This window comes from Corvus hawaiiensis, chromosome Z (genome assembly GCF_020740725.1).
Source record: "Corvus hawaiiensis isolate bCorHaw1 chromosome Z, bCorHaw1.pri.cur, whole genome shotgun sequence".
Taxonomy (NCBI): Eukaryota; Metazoa; Chordata; class Aves; order Passeriformes; family Corvidae; genus Corvus; species Corvus hawaiiensis.
The window spans coordinates 34,732,494-34,754,131 of NC_063255.1; the positions used below are offsets into that span (position 1 = coordinate 34,732,494).

The 21,638-nt window shown below is 37.9% G+C and overlaps 1 protein-coding gene across 2 annotated transcripts in view; it reads left to right on the top strand.

The window, feature by feature from the left end:
* Window positions 1–21,638, top strand: part of ROR2 (receptor tyrosine kinase like orphan receptor 2) — a 143,755-nt gene that overhangs the window by 76,649 nt on the left and 45,468 nt on the right. The window lies entirely within an intron of this gene.

The following is a 21,638-nucleotide window of genomic DNA, read 5'->3' on the forward strand; positions in this document are numbered from 1 at the left end:
AAATTGAGTGTTTCTAGAAGGCTGTCTGACAATCAAGATCAATGTCATATTTTCCAGCAAGAATACCAGATCTATGTCATGTGTGATTTAACCAGCAGTTTCTGCGTGAAGAACAGTGTTCACTTTGTTTATTGGAGGATTACTGAAAATCCTATAATTTATCACTAGTCCGTCAGAAACAAGCTTTGGCTGATTTAGTGCCTCATTTGGAATTGAAATACACGTGTTTTATCTTAAATGTTGGGTGTTGTGTTTCAAGTCCTACATTCTAGCTTCATGTAGAACACAAATAGTTTTTGTAAAGTGACAAAATGTATTAATGAAAAAAGATGCTTTGAGACACACAGCTATGAGTTTAAAATGTACTGTTTACTTATTATGAAGTTGTTTTTCAAAAGAAAATAACTGGACTGCAAGGTTATTATAATGAATGATGAAGGTTTGTTGTACTTTTTCACATAAAAACTAGCATGTGTAGCTTTAGAGGTCTGGACTGGTTGATTTAAAAAGAGTAAATGCCTGTTTCTTACATCAGTCACAGCTCTTGTCTCTATGTTAAGTGGTGAGTGTAGGCTGCTGAGATTAAAGCCATTTAAAATTTCTGCTTCCTTAAAATCCTTTTGTCTTCCTTGCTCTCTGCTTGCACTTAGGTTACATGGTACAAGACAATTAACAATCATGTCTACCTGGCTGTGTTATCCAAAACAATGTTCTCATTCTCTGTAACAGCAGAAGCGCCATTATTCTGATTGTGAAACAACTGGCTTGTGTAGGTCTAATGAACTTGTAGAGTACAGCTAAAACCCTGCTCAGAATTGAGGCAGATACATAAACAGGCACTTTGACTAAAGTGTAATGCCTTCTATGTGCAGATTACATTTCCTTATGAGAAAGGCTAAGACATCAGATAAAAGCCATATGCAGTTTTCCCTTTCCCTGATTCTGGTTCTATTACTGCCAGTCTGTTCTCAAAAAGAGTGGCTGGGAAAGCTTTGGGTTGGCTTATGTTTCCTCACATGAGCTACCAGGAGGTTGAATGACTTTATAGAATTAGCAAGCTGTTCTTTTAGAAACAGGAGTTAATGAAATGACTCACTCTGGCACTTAACAGCACTTTACAGCTGCAACAAATGAGTTTCAGTTAATACATTTTCACAGATATTAAGAAATCGAAAAGCTCCAGGAAGAGGATTAGCCGTTCAACCTTTAATCATTTTTATAGTTAAAAAGTATTTTATCTGAGCATCTCTCATTCTCATCTATAAATTAAGCTATTAGTGTATTCTTCTAGAAATCATCTCAATGTTAGTATTCATGCAGATTCAATCTTTTTAGCCTGGGATTAAAAATAAAACAGTGTACACTTCAAATTGTGAATGTCTTTGTGCAAAGAAGTTGCACACTTGATGCCCTGTATCTTATCCATCAAGAGCTTTCTATTTGTGACTCCAAATTATATTTCAGATGCCATGTTTTATTTTTCCCTTTAACCCTTGGCTTCATATATTTTCTAAAAAGCTTTCCAAGACTTGGGTTGCTTTTTGCCTTCATGTCTCTGAAGCTATGTGAGAGCTGGAGGCTTAGGCAGTAGTTAAAGGAGCTTATGTTATACTTGGCATGCGAGTAGGTGTTCTGCTGAGAACTCTATTTGCTAGCTGGCTTCCTTTTTTTTCCTGCTGGGTCTTCTTTTCCCTCTACCCATATATCATTACATCTAACCTTTTCTTGTAGAGTCCTGCAGTCCCTCTGTCCTGCCTGTCTTTTAATTCATCTCCATATGGAATTCCTCCCCTTTGCTCTGTTTGGTTAGCCAGAGTGAAGTTGCAATTCCTGCTGCTGGACAAGGAATGTGGCTGATCAGCCAGATGTGGACCATACAGCTGGCATATATGCCCTTCCTCACTCAGCAGCCATGCTCCACTATCCCATCAGATTTGCCTGCTTTGTGATCCTTTGGCTAAACACTGCATCCTGCCTCTCAGTGTGGAAAGGCAGAGTTTTAACTTTGCCCACACATGTTGTAGGTCTGATATGTGTCTGTTGACTTAATGAAGAAGCAAGTGACAGGAGTAAACAAGATGCCTTTAAATACCACAGATGATTTCTGGTATAGTTGGCGCCTGATTTACTGTTTTTGCCGGTATTAAATGTTATGACAGGGAAGCTGAGGTAACACGTCTGCCATCCCACCAAACTCAAAACCCAAGCAGCTCTGAAAAATACGCTGTACTTTGTGGCTTTAAGAGCCATTGTTCCAGAGAGAGCAAATTGGAAAAGAGTATTTTGCAGTGATCAGAGCTATTGACGGTGTCAACCGCTGGAACAAAAATGCATGCAGTGCTACCCAGAGCTGGGGAACTGGGGTGCCACCATCAACTCCCAATGCAAAGCTTCACAACTGTACTTTTCTTCCTCTTCTTTCTCACCTGAAGATCAGCTAAACCACAGATGCCATCACTGTCTTGGTTTGGTTACGCAGGCCCCCATCCCCATCTCCCCCTCCTCCCCCTTCTCCACACCTACTTTCCTATGCTTCCGCAGAAACAGACGTATTGTCCCAGGGGCAGGTTCTGTGTTTGTGTGAGTTAAGAGTGCGAGTCTGATGTCTTGGCTCATTAAAGGAAATGGAAATCCCATCTCACCAAGGTCATAAACACTCACCTTTGTGCAGGGTACGTGGTCACTACCAGTGTTTTATCATGAAACCCTTAACTTTTGTTATGTGCTTTGTGAGGTCTGAAATGTGGCATCCAGAATGCTGTTTTATTAATTTTTTTGAGCTAGTTTTCAGAAAATTACTCAAATTGCTACATTTTTGAATATCTTTTAAAAGGTGCATGCTTAAAAGATGCTGGAGGAGTGAGACTGCAGAGAAAAAACTCTGAATTATTATTTACTGTGTGTGTATTTATGCACATGCAGGTTATTCCTACCTATGTTGATGCTCTCTGCAATGTAATACAGACTATCTTTCATTCATACATTGTTTAGGTTTCCAATTGCCTACAAATAATGATAATTTCTCTTGGTGCTGTCAATTTTGAAGGGAAACATACATTCAAAATGCTGGAGATAAGAGACGCAAGAATTTCTACTTCTGGGGACTCTTGAATCAGCAAGATCAAAAGGCTCCCTATTTGAAAAGGTTCACCCGTTTCTATTTTTGAAGGTCTGCAGAGCACCAGTCTCAGTTTTAAGTTCAGTTAGGAGATTGTTTAGTATGTAGGTAATAACTCTTCCATAACACGTCTCCAGAGCTGTTTATACATGAGCAAAGTTATACATTTCTGAAAATGAAAGGAGGCTTGAAAATGTAGCAGTGTCTGTTTATAGATTTAACAATGTTAAATCCTAGCAGTCAAAAAACATGACTAGTAGATGTGAGAAGTAAGCTAAGCTACATTCTTTGCTTGCAAAAACTATTGCAAAAGATTTTATGGAAAAATATTTTACTCTTATGATTGCACAATTTTATTTCTACTTACTTTGTCGATGATTTCCTTCAGACACATAAACTGCACAGCCCATATCTGCACAAATGCACAATTCCTAAAACAACCCAGTTACTGTTTAAACAGCTAGTATAAATAATGAACCACTCCATTACCAAGAATATAAATAAATGTAGACAAGTAAGGGTTCTCTAGAGCTGAAAGTTTAGGTTATGCAAAAACTTCGACAGCTGTAATTTGTAGGTCCTTGTAGACTGAAGGGTGTGAGTGATGTAAACTCTAGAAAGCTGACATTTAATGTATGTCTATTTTGTCATTTTGCCAAAAGGCAGGACTTGACTGTTATGTTTCTTCTGCTGTGTAAAAACGTTGATAGGACAACATCTGGAAGAAAAAATTCCACGAAATGCCTTAAGCTTTGCAGTGGTGTAAACAGAGCCCAATGCTCTACTGCTTGATGAGTAACAAGTCAACATTTTAGAGAAGTCTGGTCATAAGCATCTTTTCCCTGGATAAAATAGGAGAGAAAAAAATATTATTTGAAATGAATTTTTTGACATGTTAAGATTCAAAATTAATTTAATTCTAAAAACTAGTTGAATCAGAAGTATGCATGTAATTAAATCATAATCTAAAAGGATTGTTGTTTCTTATGCTTTGGAAATTGAGGGATATATGACCTTTGGACCTGAGTCTTTAAGACCCCATATCCAAGGAGATAAATGGAAGCAGGTCAGTTGTCCCCTCTACCCTAAAATAATCACATATACACGTTACCCAAGGGAACCACAGTGGAAAATGGCTTGACCACACCTTAGAATTTGGTTAATTTTAGTGAGAACAAAACTTTCTATGTCAGTAAATTTAAGTGTTTTTCACTATAGCTAATGCAAGCCATTTGGCTTAAATTGATGAAGTGAAAACATGAGGAAAATCAAGAGCTTTCCTTGGGTGGGAGGAAAAAGGGAGAAAGAGGGGGAGGAAAATTGGGAAAGATGGATGGAAAGGGAGAGAGGGCTGACTGAACATGAACCTACTGAGGTGAAATGTATCCTTACTCCTGGGAATTTAGTAAATACACAGGAAATGGTCTATATTTTATGACTCTTGTTCAGAATACTTACAGAAACACTGATGTCTATAGGATCACAGAATCATTAAGCTTGGAAAAGACCTTCAAAATCATCAAGTCTAACCCATGACCAAACACCACTTTGTCGAGTAGACCGTGGAACTGAGTGCCTTGTCCAGTGATTTCTTGAGTGCCTCCAGGGATATTGGCTCCACCACCTTCCTGAGCAACCCATTCCAATGGCTTGACAATCCCCAGAAAGTGAAGAATTTCTTCCTGATGTTCAACCTGAACCTCCCCTGGTGCAGCTTGAGGCTATGTTGTCTTGTTCTGTTGTACCTTGCCTGGGAGAAGAGGCCAAGCCCCACCTGGCTTCAGCCTCCTTCACTGCTGGTAATCTGAAAATGGCCACACAAGCAATCGTAAACTACCAAGGTGCTGTGCTGTGTTACTGAGAGAAGGTACAGAATTAAAGCAGGTTAGTGACAGGTGATCACAAACCTGATCTTCTCTTAGAGTGGGAGGGACTTTTGGTCTTGTGGACTCAAGAGTTGCGAGAAGAAGGGTTGCCAGTGAAAAACTGAGGCAAAAATTTGGTTGAGTACCTCAGCCTTCTATTCCTCCGTTTTTACCAGTTTGTCAGCCTTGCTTATGAGGTTTGGGAAGGGGCAGGGGAAATATGCCTGACCTTCTATATCTCTGACCTTCCTTTTCTGCCTCACACACCTGTAGAAACGTTTCTCTTGTTATTCTTTGCATCCCTTGCCAAGTTCAGCTCCAGCTTTGCCTTGGTCACCAATCCTTATGCAACTGTACTATATCCCTGTACTCTTCCCCAGATACCTGCCCATGCTTCCACTGCCTATGCATTTACTTCTCGCCCTTTAGTTTGACCAGCTGTTGCTCCCCTACTCAGCCATGCCAGTCTCTTACCCTCCTTGATTTCCTACACCAGAGAACTGAGAAGTCCTGTGCTCTATGGAATTCTTAATTCTTAATCTATAGATTCTTAAAAGATCTGCCAGCTCTTTTCTACTTCCTTGTTCATGAGGACAGTTTCCCCGGGTCCCTACTGACTATTTCCTTGAAAAGCTGGAAGCTTGCTTTCTAAAAATTCTTCATTCTTTGATCTTTGCCATATCTCTCAGATCTGCACATTCCACCACTGCATGATCACCTCAGCCCAGGCTGCCTTCAATCTTGATGTCCTCATTTAGCTTGCTCATGCTGGTGACTAGCAGGTCCAGCATCTCACCCCCTCTGGTAGGGCTTTCTATTACCTGGCTCCAGAAGTTATCCAAGAGTCTCCTGGATTACCTAAAGCTTGCTGTGCTACTTTCCCAGCAAATGTCAGGGTGGTTGAAGTTCCTTGGCATGACAAAAGTCTTTGAGCACGATGCTTCCTGTAGCCTGAGCAAGAAGGCTTCATCCACAAGCTGCCCTGGATCAGGCAGCCTGTAGTGGACACTATCCACAGGGTTCCATTTGTTGCCTTAGACTCTGATTCCTACCTTCAGGCTTTCAGCCTGCTCATGGCTGTTCTTCTGAGATGGCTCTTCACACTCAATCCACCTCCTGATGTTGAGAGCAAGCCCTCCAGCCCTCCTTCCTCTCTTGTCCTTTATGAACAGCCTGTGAGCCATTGGTAACTGCACTCAAGAGCCACACATGGCATTTGTCCCACCAAGTAGCAGTGATTGCAAAAAGGCGACAGCTTTTGAATACCACAGTGGCTTCTAACTCATCCTGTTTGTTGCTCATGCTGTGTGCATTGTTGTAGAGACACTTCGCCAGGGCAGCTGGCCATGTGAGCTTTGTAGAGAAACAGCCCTTAATTTTTTTGGAGATATTTCACTGATGTCAAAGCAACATTTTGGTGGTGACATCACTCACGGAGTAATGTATTAATGGAACATCTGTTTCTTCAGTGTTGTTCGTTTCTCCCAGTTTTGGAACTCACCTTACTTTATTATTCTGTGTTAAGCATTACTGCACCTAAACATCTACTTTTGCATGTTTAGTCACTGGAATGTGGGAAAGCTACGGTACTTTAATCATACTTGAATTCTATAATAAATGATTTTGCTGAATATACCTCATTAGACACACTTGCAGGGAACTGACATAACTGGATCTTATAAGGACCTGACTGATGTAATGGTTGTAGCTGATATGCTAGCACTTTGAGGTTGGAGTTATGTGCTGTATTCATTATTTAGAAAGCAAAGTGCATATGAAACAGTTTGGTTATTAATTTTCTTGTTGCTACTGGAGTTCTATGAATAACATTGTTACAAATATCTTTTAAAAAATAAATTAAAAGGATAGGAATTAGAATGCAGTAAATAAGAATGTGCCATAGCCTTTTATACTAACTAAAGCAGCAAGGGGCTGTTGCTCATGTCAAATTTCTCCATAAATTGTAAGTCCACTAAGAATTACCGTTTTATGACTTGGGCCAATAAGGTCACTTAAAATCTGCCTAAAAGCCTTGTTACAGTAACATAATACTGTATATATGCTACCTCTTTTGTATATGAAGTAATTTCACGAACTCCTGCCCAGCCAAATGGTCGAAAGTTTGTGGTAGCCTTTGTCTCATGGTAATTGGTGGGTGGGAAAGAGGATTATGGTAAATGAATTCAGTTCTTCTGTAACTACTAAAAGTTGAGTGGCAGTGCTGTGGCCAGAATATGTGTTATTCAAAGCTGAATTTTGCAGTCTGGGAATGTCCTTCTTCATCACTGTAATTTAATCTTACTTTGCCATTTTGTAGACCTTTTCCAGGAAACGCAGAAAAGTGTTTCATGCCAATTAAGGATTTCATCTGTTATTGTTCTTTTCTCAAACTCCTATTAGCTGTTGTATGCATGCAAGAATTGCAGTGCCAGGTACTCAATTCTGACTCCTTTTCCAATTTCTGCATGAGGTGTGAAATTTAGATTCTTTCATGGGTTTCTCAGGGAGGGCTGTTTTTTTTTTTGTGTACTTATTTTCATGAAGAAGAAGACAAAAACAGGAGGAAGAAATATGTATATGTAAAGCAGTTTATTTTGTTTCTTCTATATGCATAATAAATTTTTTCTGTTCATTTGTTAGGTTTAGGTTGACATATCAAATTTGTGTGTTCAAGTTTACCACTGTGTTAGAGAGGCATATATAAGGAGAAAATGGAGTTCATTTACCTTGTGTTATAAATAAGATTTCCTTCAGTTTGACTAGTATTTAGTATTACTGGATATAGTTATGTGTATAAATATATAGAGAATTTTCTTTTTTTGATGAATAAATTAATTCACTGTTCATTTTTTTCCAAGTAGGAGAAAATACAAATAATATATAATTTCATTGAATCAATATACAAAATAAAAATAAATACTCTTAGAATATGTTTTAGGTATTGCTTTCATTAGGCTTTTCTAATGATATTTTTCTTCTGAATAGTGACAAAAACAATGTCTGCTGTATTGCATAGTCAGGAGATACCTATGGACAGCCAAGTAACTGAGCAGAGCACTTAATAACCAATTATCTCTACAGTGCTTACTTTATCAAATGAGAGAGGTTAGATATTTCAGATTAATCTATACAAAGCAGAATACAGAGACAGAGCAGAGCAAAACAGACTAGCCAAGAATGACATGGTCAAGGGTAATATATCAATCGTTTGGTTTTCTGGGTCATAGTAGTTTTAAATATTTGAGAATCCATTCTAAGTGTAATACAGAGTTCTTTGTTTTGTTTTAGATCTTTGACCAGATCTTATCTACATTCATAGAGCTGGACTGTAAATCACCCAGTCTCTTTCAAGTTGGCTGCTTTGTAGAAAGTCTAAAAGGCAGTAAGTAGTGAACATAGTAGAGGATCCGCAGAAGCTTTTTTTGTAGTGCATGCTTAATTTCATATCTACCAACAGAAAGTGCAGCACATACAAGTAACCACTCCAGACATTTCAAAGATGCTTTTATTCAGTGCCACAGCAGACAGCTAATGGTTAGGTTGTGCTTAGCATCTCAGTTCCTTCTTTGAACAAAATTTCCTAAATATTTTCCCAAAGCATGAGAACATGCATATATACAAGGAAAAATAACCTTCCATACAATTAGTTAACACAGTAACTGCTACCTCTAATTCAAGTACTCTATCAAGATTTAAAATTTTGGCTGTAGTTGAATTTTCTTACAGAAAGATGTAGATTCTCACAAATCCCAGAGTGAGGAAGAGAAACTGGATGTTCACCAAAAAAAAATTGTAATAAATAACAAACATTTTTAAAAGGTAAGTGCTGAGAAATTAATTCCTGATAACAGTAGAGAACAAAAAGCTCTGTTTTCTTTAAACTGCTGCACGTGTAATGAAGTTTCCTTGTCTTAGGTAAGATGACAGATCACTCTGACCACTTTAATGATGGCATCTCTGTGCCTGCCAGCAAAGATAACTAGTGGTAGCTAATTTTTATGGTAGTCTTTTGTCATCTAAAGGTTATAAATGAAGTTGAGCCTCCGGGCAACCATTAGATAACTATTTCTATCACTCTGATGCTTTGCCAGGTTAAATTCAGGTGGCTGGGTGTATTTCATATCAGGCAGTCACACTTTTGATAGGAAACAACTGTTCACCTTGTATTAATTTTTACTTGTGTGGGCGGCAAAAGAGTGAGATGAATGAGAAGAAATGCACTCTGCTTTCAAGCCATCTTGCCAGCCAGCTGTCTTGTACCATTGCAAGTTGCTGTCTTCCATCCTGCTTGACTGGGCATGCCACTCCTGCTCCTACCGCTTGACTCCTTCCAGTCTTGACTGAGCCCCTCAGTTGTCCAGGGTGTGCTCAAACTGCTGTCCTCTCCATCTGTGGCAGTTCCCTCTCTGAATCTTCTGCTGTGCCAAATACCACAGATCACAGCCTGTGCAGGAGCGCAGAACAAGCTGGTAACTATCTGATGGGCTCTGTAGCAGCTAGACCTGGGAAATTCACATAGCACAGAGAAAGTGGTTTTTACTACATGTGCTAGGAAGGATGGAAAGATTTGATTATACTTTTTTTAAAACCAGAGGAAACCCACTTAATATTTGGCAAAATATCCAGTATCGAGAATAAAGAACATTTGCCATTAAGAAGTTGCCTGTTAAGCTTAGCAGTTTTCTGTCTTTATATTGCACAGTAAGTGGCAGCTGTACAAATGTTAATTCCATCTATGTCACACAAAATGGGACACTTTCACTGAAGCTTCATTATCAACAAAAGTCTCAGATTCCTACAAGTACCTAGAATCGTGTCATTTCTTAATGTTACTCTCCACTATAATGTCTGCTTTAATTGTTGTGCGAACAGATGTATTCTGCTTCTAGCAGCCTTTCCTCTTATTAGAGTTAGCATTATGGCTCAGAAGGGTTAGGAATGAAGACCAGCATATTCGGCATTTGCATGCAGTTACTGTTGTCTTCTGTGTTCTTTGCACTTCAGGGGTGGACCCAACCAATTTTCCAGTGGTAACTGCTGCTGCATCCTCACAGTTTATTTCACTCCCATCTGTGATCATGTCTGCATGATCAGACGTGAGCTTTTTGTTGCATTTGTTCAAAATGGGAGGGTATCACTTCAAGTGAGTGCTTTTCTGAAAACACATCAAGCTGTGGTTGTATGTGACTTTAAGACAAGTTTTGTTCAATATGTAAGTACAAATTCAAGGTCATTGCACTCGGCCATAAGTTAACCCTGAAATGTAAAATTGTTTCTCACTTGCTTGTCATGAAAACAGGTGTTTGACAGCCACAGTATTTTTGATGGCATAGAAGGAAGACTGACCACGTGATGAAAAAAACTATGTCAGTCCTGCTGTCAGAGCAACAAAAAGGTGGCAAAGTTTGCAGTTTGCAAAATAGGAGTTTATACATGTAAGATTCAGAGCTCTTCGATGGAGAAGGTACAACTTTGAAAGTGCACTGGCACTTGTACCCAATTGCTCTTTACAGACAATTAAAATGGCAGCATGGCAGCCTTGAATGTTGCAGCTGAAACAAAGCATTAATACAATGGTTAAGGCTGCTTAGAGTTATTAAACTGGGTAATGAGCAATGATGGTGGGAGCTCAGGAAATTCCTTCCTGGTATAGGGAAATAGGTGAGTTAGGTGGAAACTGCTAAGTGCTTTGAGCTTGCTTGCTAATGGGTGCATGCCTGGGCTCTCTGCACTGCAGGGTTAAGGAAGCTGTTCCTTGCTTTGCTTTCAGGCAGGCACAGCAGAAGAGGCTTCCTAAGCATCCTTATGACCATGTTTTCTATTGTCAATGGGACTCTGACCGAGTTTTCATTTAGTTCTTTTACTATCCACTCACTGAAAACAGTGTATCCACATCTGGAAGCATTCCACACACACTGTTTTTCACCTCAGGGCTCTACTCTTGTTGCATTATTTTTCATGAGAAGAACATAAGCAAATAATATATCATCTCTTTTTGTCCAGAAAACTGTTGTTTAGCTCTGTTAATTAAATAACAAAAAGGAACCATATCAAAGTCCACTTAAGCATCTGAGCTTTTTATCCCCTTTCTGTAGAAGAAAAGGTATTTAAACAGCAGCAGAAAGAGAAATGGGAGTTTCTTTCAGAGCATTATTACCATTATGACTTCACTTTATGCATTCAGTTGTAATCCAAGAAGTCAAACAGATTCTGAAGTAGGAAGAAGATATTTCCTATGTAGACTGGACAAATCTTTTCAGCAGAAATAATTTGGGGTTTAGATATCTACTCTCAAATGAAGAGATATAAATAATACTTAAATTATACTATTAGTATTATTTAAATAAATAACCTCATACCACAAAATGTAGAAAAGCCTACTAAAACAAAAACATATATTTAAAATTTCTGGTTAGAGTAACTGGTTTGCATTTTTCAATGGCTAAAATATAGATCAGATATTAGTTTCCTTTACACCATGGCACACTTTCTTATCTTTTTCCTCCCTTTTCTAGTCACAGAGGCAAATGTTCACACATGTGCATGCACGTGTGCACACAGAGTAATGTTTAGCCACAACAATATTTGATCTGGTCAAAAGTGGTGGGGGTGCTCTCTAGTGACCTGCCTGGCTGCACCAACTGCACATCAACTTTCTCTCTCCATACTTGCTCCATGGCCTTCAGAGCTGTACTGTTCATAGGGGGAGAGAAATTAATATTTTCTGTCTACACAGACCATAGCTAATTACTCATTATAAAGAGAACTTCCAGTGGAAAATAATGATTTTTAAACTCTTGGTCTAAAAACCAAAATACTTTATGATAAAGAGAAGTTTGCCCTCTCTAACTATTGAATCTGGTATATTTAACTTATTTTTGTTACTGGTCATGATCAAAATCAATAGTAAGTAAACTTTACTCATGATCAGCTACTTCTCTTTGAACACAGTATTTGATATTAATTTTAGCAATATTAGTAATTTTGTAAAATTCCAGTCTACTCTGACTTAGAGCAGACAAATCCCAAGTGCTTAGGTAAAGCTTCAGATAGCCAGTATAGTATTCTATCTCCTTGGGTCTTTAAAAAATAAGTGATACTTTTTGATAGGAAAGAGCATGAACATCTATTTGTAATACTTGGTGGTAGAAAAAGGCATGTACATCTATTTAATGATTTTATTGAAGGATGAATAATGCCCTATCATTAGCTCACTTGCCAGCCTTGGTTTCTTAAAGTATTGATAACCCTGCTCAGGAGCCCAGGTTTCTCAAATTAGTATCAGCTCCTAGTGCTTGAGAATTAATTATTCTTTGGTTTCCACTGTATACTTCTGGTCAGGGAGATGTTTATAATACTTACCATAAATAATACAAAAAACTGCTCTGATTAATATGAACATGCTATTTGCTCTCACTGTTTTACAGAGGGGAGAGTAGCTAGCTGTAGCCTCCCTACCATCAAAGACTGGTGCTGCAATTCCTGCTTTTGAGATACAATTACAGAGTGAAAACTAAACAACACATAGGAGAGGTTTTTTGCACTTACCGTAGTTCCTCTGCTGTAGTTGTCAACCCAGTCAGAATAACCATTAGTATAGGTAATAACTTCTACTGTATTCTCTTACACTTGGTTGTGATCTGTGCTATTTTTATTTTGCCTCTTAGGCTGAAGGAGTTTATTACTGTTGTTTTGTTTCAAATATAGGAAAGCATTTAAGAGAGTGCTTAGAAATAAGCCCATTTTCAAGTGTTTTTCTGACTCGGGTTGCTTTCCTGAACTGAAGTGTTAAACATTTCAGCCTAAGGCTGCAAACAGGACTGGCATTTTTGGATTGTACTCCTTTTTTTCTTTCAGAAAAAAAGAGCACTGTGAAAATCATTGTTTATCCCAGTTGATGGAGTGTTATACTCATAAATCATGATTATTTTCAACCTTTTGGTTGAGATTATTTTGTTTTCACAGCCAGAAGCAGTAAAATAATCAATCATGTAATAATGCCATGGATAATTATCATGTTGCTTGGTGTTCTTTGAGCTACTGCAGGTGTGTTCAGAGCCTCTACTGGTTGTGTTTAAACTGTGATTTTACAACTGAGGTGGTGAAGAGCTTTGGAATGTACCCACAATTGCTTTACTTTTTTTTTTTCCAAAGTATAATATGTTACCAACAAATACCACTCATTATGAAATCTACAATTACTTGTGGCATTTTTTTTTCTATGATTCAAAGCTTTTATATGCTCCCTGGTATACTGTCTCTGACTGCTTAGCATACAGTTGTATAGAAAAGCTGTTTGTGATAGCTAGTAGACTTAGTTACATTTCTGCTAAATTAGAAATTACATTGAAATGTTTTTGTGGCTTAAAAAAACTCAGGTATTTTTCACTGTAAATACCATGGAGTTAATTCTTACTTTTTAAACATTCAGAAGAGTTTTATTATTTTAATTTATTTCCAAATAGTGCTTTATGTTCTGCTTTTCTTGGAGTTTCTCTGTCACAGATTTGTCTGAAATTCTGTGATCAGTTGTAGTGATATAAATCACCACAGTCATCCAAAAACTCTCTTCCACTTTTTCCCCATCTTAGCTTCTTTCTTCCATGCTGCTCCCTTCTTTGTGCTGACTCGAACACTCATGCAGCTGCACTAGGAACCACATCAGGGAGCTAACCTTTTCCCCTCTCAGCCTCTGGGCAACTGAGGTACAAAAGATTAAGGGATATTTACTGCAGACAGGAGATTCAGGTGCCCACATGCTTTTGAAAATCCTGGTAGACATCTGTCTGCATCTTTTGGCATCAAATTCTTTTCTAATCCGGCCTGAGGTGACTTGGCCAGGACTTTGCAGGAAGCCTTAAGAATTGAAAATAGGATTTGAATATCCCTTCAGAATGTAGGCTGTGTTCTGTTAAATGTTCTCCACTTTGCATTTTAAAATAAGAGGACCTGGACTTTATTGTAACTTTATCAGAGTGTTTTGGCTGTGAATTAATAGAATAATTTGTAATCCAAAGCTTAACAGCTTCAAAACTTAGTCGCACTCTAAAAATGTTGACTTAAAATGAGTATCTTCTTTTCCATGGGTCCTGTTCGTTTCACTGTAATGTTTTGACAGCTGTTAATAAGGCTTCTTCTGTGACTGAAATCTGAACAAATCCTTATCTCTGGTTTGTCTCACTAGCATTTCTGAATTCTCATTTTAAGTGGCAAATAGGAGCTGCAGGAGGAAGAATCTAAGTTATTTAATAGCTAAGGTTTATGATGAGAATTGTGCAATGAGAGGATAAAGATTGACAGTGCAATTGAAAATGCAGCTGTGTGGTTAATGTAAAATACGCTTTAACAGTATGAGGCATTGAAATAAATCAAGGTATTCATTGAAGTCTGTGTTTGAATCCCTGTTAATAATGACTTATCTGATTTCGTTCTTCTCACACTGACTTCACCCTACTTGCTAGGGCGCCTGGTTGATGACTAAGAAGATAAACTGTGTCTTCAGTATATTTTTTTCTGTTTTGAGGGTTCATTGCAGCTCTCTGTGAAAATGAAGAATCATTCCTTCTCTGTAGTTTTGTGCTGATGACCAGCTGATCTTTTTTACTGTTTTAGAGTGGTTTGATGGTAGGTTTATAAGGTTCATTTAATTTAATGAATAAGTTCCTACAGGAATATTGTGAAATTTACAGAGTGTTTTTTTCATCATGCACTTGCATTGAACCAGTATTTGGAAACACACTGCTAGTCTATCCTGGATCAATCTGTGAACAAACATTCACAGTAACAGAGATTAATGCACTATGCAGATTCCTTCTTTATGCATTTAACTGACAAAATACAACATTTTGTATCTCTCTAAACCTGTGTTTGAGAAATGAATCTTTGCTGTGCAGAATGAAGGTGATTTAACATTTATGTGTTTTTAAAATTTTATTTTAAATTAATGATATATTTTTGATCCAAATAACTATACTCTTTTTATTGGTACAGGTCATAAACTTTGTACCTGCCTTTGTCCTGTACGTTATGGAACAGAATGTTTTTCCTCATACTTACTGAAATGAAAATATTTCAATATAGCTATTAGGTAAAGCAGAAAAAAGTGTGTAGAGTGGAAAATCCATGCTAATGAAACAAGATGTTTGCTTTAACAAGGAATGCTCTTGAGTTGTGGGAATGTATTCTGTATAACTCAACCTTGGCTTTTTTAAAGGTTTATTGTCTGTGGTTTTTACCAGCTTTCTGACGGTTCTGTGACTTGTAGGCTGGTGTTGCTTTTACTTTAAATACAGTTTTTTAATGTTACTTTGATATTATAACAGAGCATGCTTAAAAGAGCTTACTCCCTTTCTAATGGCCTTGTGGTGAGGACTTTCTATTGAAATGAATTTTGCTGAAAGTAATTTTGAAGAATTTTGAATGGCCAAAGAATAAATTTAATTAGTTAACATACTAACCTATGAAGAGTATGCTTTGTGAGCTGATAACCAGCTAAGAAGTAACTGTTTTGCAGACTTCACCGTTGTCTCAGTAGAGAAACTGTACCAGAAAGTGAGAGTTATTTCCCCCACCTTCAGCTATTTTTATGTGAAGCTTGCAGCATTTAAGGAAGGTGTGCCGTGAAGGTTCTAATCTGCCATCACTATGAAAGGGGTGCACTGATTTTATGCTACAAACTGCATCTTTTGTAGCCTATTCACCACCCTTTACAGGTCTGCCAAGCCCACTCTGCAATTGGTTGCCAGGGGCTGCAGATGTTGGAAAAGAGAAATTTCAATGAAAGGCCCTGATTCAGCAACCCAAGCAGCCTGCCTTCCCCAGCCAAAGTAATCAGATTGGCAGCTGAATCAAAGGGTACAGTGGGCCCTTTGTTTGGGAGCTCCAGAGGCTAGTAATTGACAGAAGGTCAACAAAGTTTTATGAAGAAAAGAACAGAATATTAGAGAGTATTAGGCTGAAAAGAGAGAGTTTGGGAGTTTTATGTTATTAGAAGAAAGTTAGTACCCGAGTAAAAGGTTACAGCCGCAGGAAGCAAAGGTTGCATATTCATGCTTAAATCTGAAAATGGTTTCAGCTACAGAAACAGGATTATTGATGAGTGGAAGAAACATCGGAACAAAAATTTGCAGTTTTCCTAATTATAGACCTGTGCAATTTTTAGTGTTGAAGGATTTATTTGTAAGCTTTGGGATTTAAAATACAATAGTAGAAGGATGGTTGTTTTCCTCATAGAATCACAAGATTGGAAAAGATCTTAAGATCTGTTTCACCTGGGAGAAGCAGCATCTATTACCTGCGCAATATCATATGAATTAGAAGGTTGCCAAATCTGCCACACTGGACAATTTTGTCCACTGAGACCTCTGTATTTGAAGAATACTGGTTCTCAGTCCATAGCTAATCTTCTTCAGACCAAGAAGGCATACTAATTATTATGTTTTTATTTTCTTAGTCACATTTTGTAGACTATCTTCATGGTGCAAGTTACTGTATTTTAGTTTTACCCTCATCCATCTTGAAATGGAATACAGAAAATTGGAGAAAGTAGTCTAGGGCCTTATTAGCTTTGAGTAGATGGGGAAGATTACTGCTGTTTATGTGTTCTGTGTGAAATCTGCCTTGTTTGCAATACCTTGAGATTGTTGACTTATGTCCGATTCTAATCAGTGTAAGCCAAGTCAACGTTGGCTTCTATTTTAGCTATTACTCATCACTCTGCTTTATTGTAAATGCTTAAAAATAACTTCTTTGTTCCATTATTTTTCCAGGAATTGAAGTTAAGCTGATAGCTCTATAATTCTCTGGCACTCCTTTTTTTATGCTTTTTAATAAATAATAGGAAATGTCTGTGCAATTTCTCATCTTTTAAGATCTCAACTGCACTCTGCAAATAATGAAAGACAGTTACTAACATTGCAGGATATTGCATCAGTCAGCCCTTAACTGCTCTAACTCAATCAGGCCCACTCTGGTTGAAAATACCTGAGTCCTATTTTTCTCCTTCTGTGTGAGGCTGAGGCCTTGGTTTGTCCCTGGTATCAATTATGGCAACCCCCTCCTTGTGACTGGCTTTTTGATGAAGATTAATGCATTGTTTTGATGTCTGCTTTTGGCCATGAGCATTTTGGAATCTGTTTATTGCAATTACCTCTCAAGTAATGAATGTGAAGTCATAGCCATTTCAGAGGAAAAAGTTTGGCTCTTTTATGATGAGTGGTGTATGCCCTGTGAGTTGATACTGTGATGAGTTGGGCAACTTACTTTCCAAAAGTGTAAAAGTACCTTCCTGTCTCAAAAACACTCGATATTTCCTTCTGTATTCTGTTGGTCATTGGTGCATAAAATAGAGTGGTGGGGCTACCTGTGTTGGATCTTGTCGGTAAGAAAGTCTTCCTCATATTTTCAGGAGAAAGGAAATTTAAAAGTAAGCGATAATTGTTCATATATAAGCAGGAAAATAATTTTCTGTATCACCTGTCCCCTTGCTGCAGTTCGCTATAATAAATCAAAGGAACAGAATGCATTTTGTACATCATAAATATAGATTATTATACTTACTTTAAATATGGGTTTTCTTTTGGAGTGGGATTTTCCATAAGGTGAAATGGCTTGCTTTACTGCCTTGAAAAGTTAAGGAATAATTTTTGTGTGAGTGAGCAGTTTAAAGGAGTTACTATTTACAGCATCTGCATTTTGCTTGACTGTGTTCCCTGAAAAGAGGATTAATAAAGTATTCCTTAGTATCTGACACGTGGCACGTCTGGCACATGCCTTGTCCCATACTGGCCACTGGCATTCAGGCTGAGTTCTGGTTCTGTTGAAGTTTTGTCTGGTCATGCAATGTGCAAGGAGGACAGGGCACTCATGACCTCTTCTACGTCGCACTCCCACTGCAGATGTAAATTGAAGAAGTGGGTCTTCAGAAATAAGCTGTGATACACTTAATGTCTGCAGAGAGAACATATGGTAGTGAAAAGTGTGAGAACAACCACACAGGAGCAGATGAGGCATCTGTGCAATGCTGTGTTGTGGTTCTGATGGCTGCAAAAAAGGAAATGCTGAAGTAAAAGTGTAAGAAGAGATCCAGGTACATAGTACTGTTCTGTGCTGGGTATTTACCCAGCCTCCAGCCATTTTTAACTTGGGGACTTCCATGCCCACATAGGATTTCTGTGAGATAGTTAGGTCTCATTGAACCCAGTCTCAGCTGTAGCCCATCTGAACTCTGCACTTAGTCTAACCACATCTCCTCTGAGAAAACCTTACCTTGTTATACCTTTGTTTTGAAATTGATGGTTGCTATTTTTTCTAATACTGCCATTTTTTCCAAGAGATTGATCCATCCACTGTGTAGAGCTCATAACTCCATAGAGCTTCACTGTCATTGAACTCAGCCATCTGCTTCTCAGAGTGACAAACCCTAGCAGCAGTAAAAAACCTGGTTTATAGGTAAATATTCTCACTGAATTGTACTTCTCTGAAACTCTTCCAACTCTTCTGTACCCTTTTTGAAGTGAGAGAGCGTCAGCAGCACACGATGTTCAATGTTCTCCATGTGTGAGAGCAGAGTGAGTTGGTAAGGTCACATCTAAGGTTCAGTTATTGACCATTTATTTTCTTACCAGTTTTTAATAACAACTGTATAGCGGATTGCTGCTGTTCTTCCAGTTTTGTATTTTGCAGGTCTACCTCTTTTCTTAGCATTGTATAACAATTCTGCATTTGTTATAGATATAAAAAAAGATGTGACTATCTGACATCTTTGTGATGTCTAGAACCAGTTTAATGAACAATTATGTTTTTCCTAGTACTAGTTTTTTACTGATAAAAACTGACAGTGAAAGTTGGGCACCTTAAATTATTTCTTGGACTTTTTTCTACTTCAGGGAGTAGAACAACACATGAATATCCTTCTAGGAAAAGATACCAAAAGTAGGAAGAAGAAAAGCATAATAGAATACCCTTACAGAAATATTGATTAAATGAAGTGAGAAAAGGGAATAAAAAATCAGGAGTAGACAGGAGCATGGTTCTGTAGGGGTCTTCAAACAAGAATAAGACTGCAGAGAGTTGGTGATGAGATGTGATCAGGGTGCATCTGTGCTATAGTTAGGAAAACTGGAAAAAAAATATTACGAGAATTATTGTTTGCTGAGGTAAACACCATGGACTCACTCCTAGCAGCAAAAACATACTTTGTTATTAATGCAAAACCAGAAAACACGGAAAATAATATTCAACAGGAACACTTTTCTTAAAGTTCTGGAATCCAGAATTTTAAAATTCTCTTTAGTGCAAGAGAAAAGGTTTTATTTTGTTATAGTGACTTGCTGGTTGCCTTTATAGTGTTAAAAACTTAATTTTTCAAATTGATAATAACTCTTCGGTGTTTTAAGTTGTGGTACAGAAACTTTAGGATTAAAGCTTGGAATTTGTCATAAATGTGGCTGAAGTGGCATTTTGCAGATTACAGAAAATATACATTTTTCTTTCATAAAAACAAGTTTAAGTGACAGATCTGATTTGTATTTATAACTTGCAAAGTATACAAAGGATTTTAATTTTAATTTTTCTTAGTTCTGGAGATTTTGATGATAGGTGGTGTTTATGGTTTGTAATTTTTCTCTGGTAAAGCACATCTGGAGATTAATGTTTTTTCCAGACAGAAGCATATCAAGTACAAGAGTGAATCACATAAAACTATTATTGAAACTTTTTCAGAACAGCAAATGCTTTTGTTTCTTTCCACCTGAGTTTTGAAAAGCTTAAAAAAAATAATATATATGGGTGTGGGAAGGAGAGATGAGAGAGGAGAACATTTCTGTGTTCATTTACCTGACTTCTAATGTCTTTTTCTGTTGTAAATCCCATGAGATTACTGAAGAAATAGAAACAGCTCTTTTAAAGTTGAATGTGTGGTATTAAACCAAAAGTTTCACAGATCTCAGGCAGCCTGGAGTCCAGAGAGCTGAGTGTCAAGCAGTTTAGTGTCCTTAAGAACAGGTTTGTAATAATGTTCCATCCTGTGAATGCTGGTGGATTATGATCAGCAGAATAAAATATGGGCAAGTACTTGTGGACTAAAAAACTGATTCGTTTTCCTACTCTTCTTTTTGCTCTGTCTCATCTTGGATTTGTCTTCCTTGTGGCCAGTAAATGCTGCTACGCCTTCTAAACCTCTTGTGTGACACAGAGAAGGTCAAGCAAGAGCAAGGGATAGAGGTCTTGCTGCCCCTTGGTAAGAACAAGATGTGATGTATCTCTCCTGAAATTTGACAGAATATGCCTGTCAAACAGTGCATTCACCACTTCACACTGAATCAAATAAATCGACAAAGCTTCAGTACAGTTAAAAAGTCAGGCGCTAATCTGTACCCTGCCTGCAGGGCTATGAAGACACACTGTGTTGGGATTTGCAATGGCAGAGCTTGGCAATGGCCAGCTTGGCCACCCATGTCCATTTCTCCCTGCAGTCTGCAGATGAATATTATCTATGATTTCCATTGGCTAATGCTAGGTGTGGCAGAAGATGGAGGACGTGTGCCCAAGCCTTAGCTGTTCCAAATTGAAAGTGTGTGTTACCAAGGGTACAACACCATCTTCACCATCACTCTAATTGGGGTATCTGGGAATAAGACCACAAATCAAGTGGAATCTCTACTATTGCCAGGCAAAGAACTTCAAGCAATGGGAGATAAAGGGAGAGATGATGTATGACAAGGTGACAGTACTACGACAAGACTTTCAGACCCAGCCTGTTGTAGAGAGCGTCTCTGATTTCTGTGTTTTACCTGGTAAAGGCAGGTTAGCTAAATTTGTCCTCAAATAATGGGTGAAAAAACAAACAAAAAACAAAGGAGTCTGAATTATTTTCTTCTTTCATAATATGGTGTAAGACAGGGGTGAAGTTACTTGTATTTCTTCAGTGAGACTTGCAGTCAGAGTGGTATTGTAGGGTTAGTTTGAAGGAAGGGTAATGGGGACAAAAGGAAGAGGGAGAGCCTTTTCTCTAGCTTCATTTCACACAAAACAATACTGTGAACACCCCTAACAGACTTACAATGAAGCCCAGATCTTTCACTTTGGATCTTGATGACCTTAGATTTACATATCTGGTTGATACGCTAAGGATGTAAGGAATTTGGATGATAGAATATAAATTGGAAAATATAAAAAAACCCCAGGAGGTGTAATTTTAGATGTTGTTTTTGTTAAAGCACATCTATACCTTTATTTGAGTTAGAAGTTGAGTTCTGTTCCTTACCCAATATTTTCAAAAGGGAGAGAAAACAGGTTGGTTCCTGATTTATAGTGGTTGGAGTTTTGCAAGACCTGCAAATACAAAGGAACCCGAAAGTACTCTCTGCAGGCTGCTAGATATGTTAGACATGAAAGAGGAGCACATACAGAAGATGTCTGTCTATTTCCTCACACTTTGAAATCCTTGGATAACAGTTGTTACATTTTCATTGCTAAAGATATCTTTTAGGGATGAGGCTGAGAATAGGATAAGTAGTGATGATGAGTCTGACCTCTGGCGATAGAATCTGAATTACCATAATGTAAATTCAAAAGCAAATTTATGCCATTTTGTAGCTGAGACTGTCAATAAAGCTCAGGTACTGCTTAGTTTGCTAAGCCAGAATTGCTTCCAG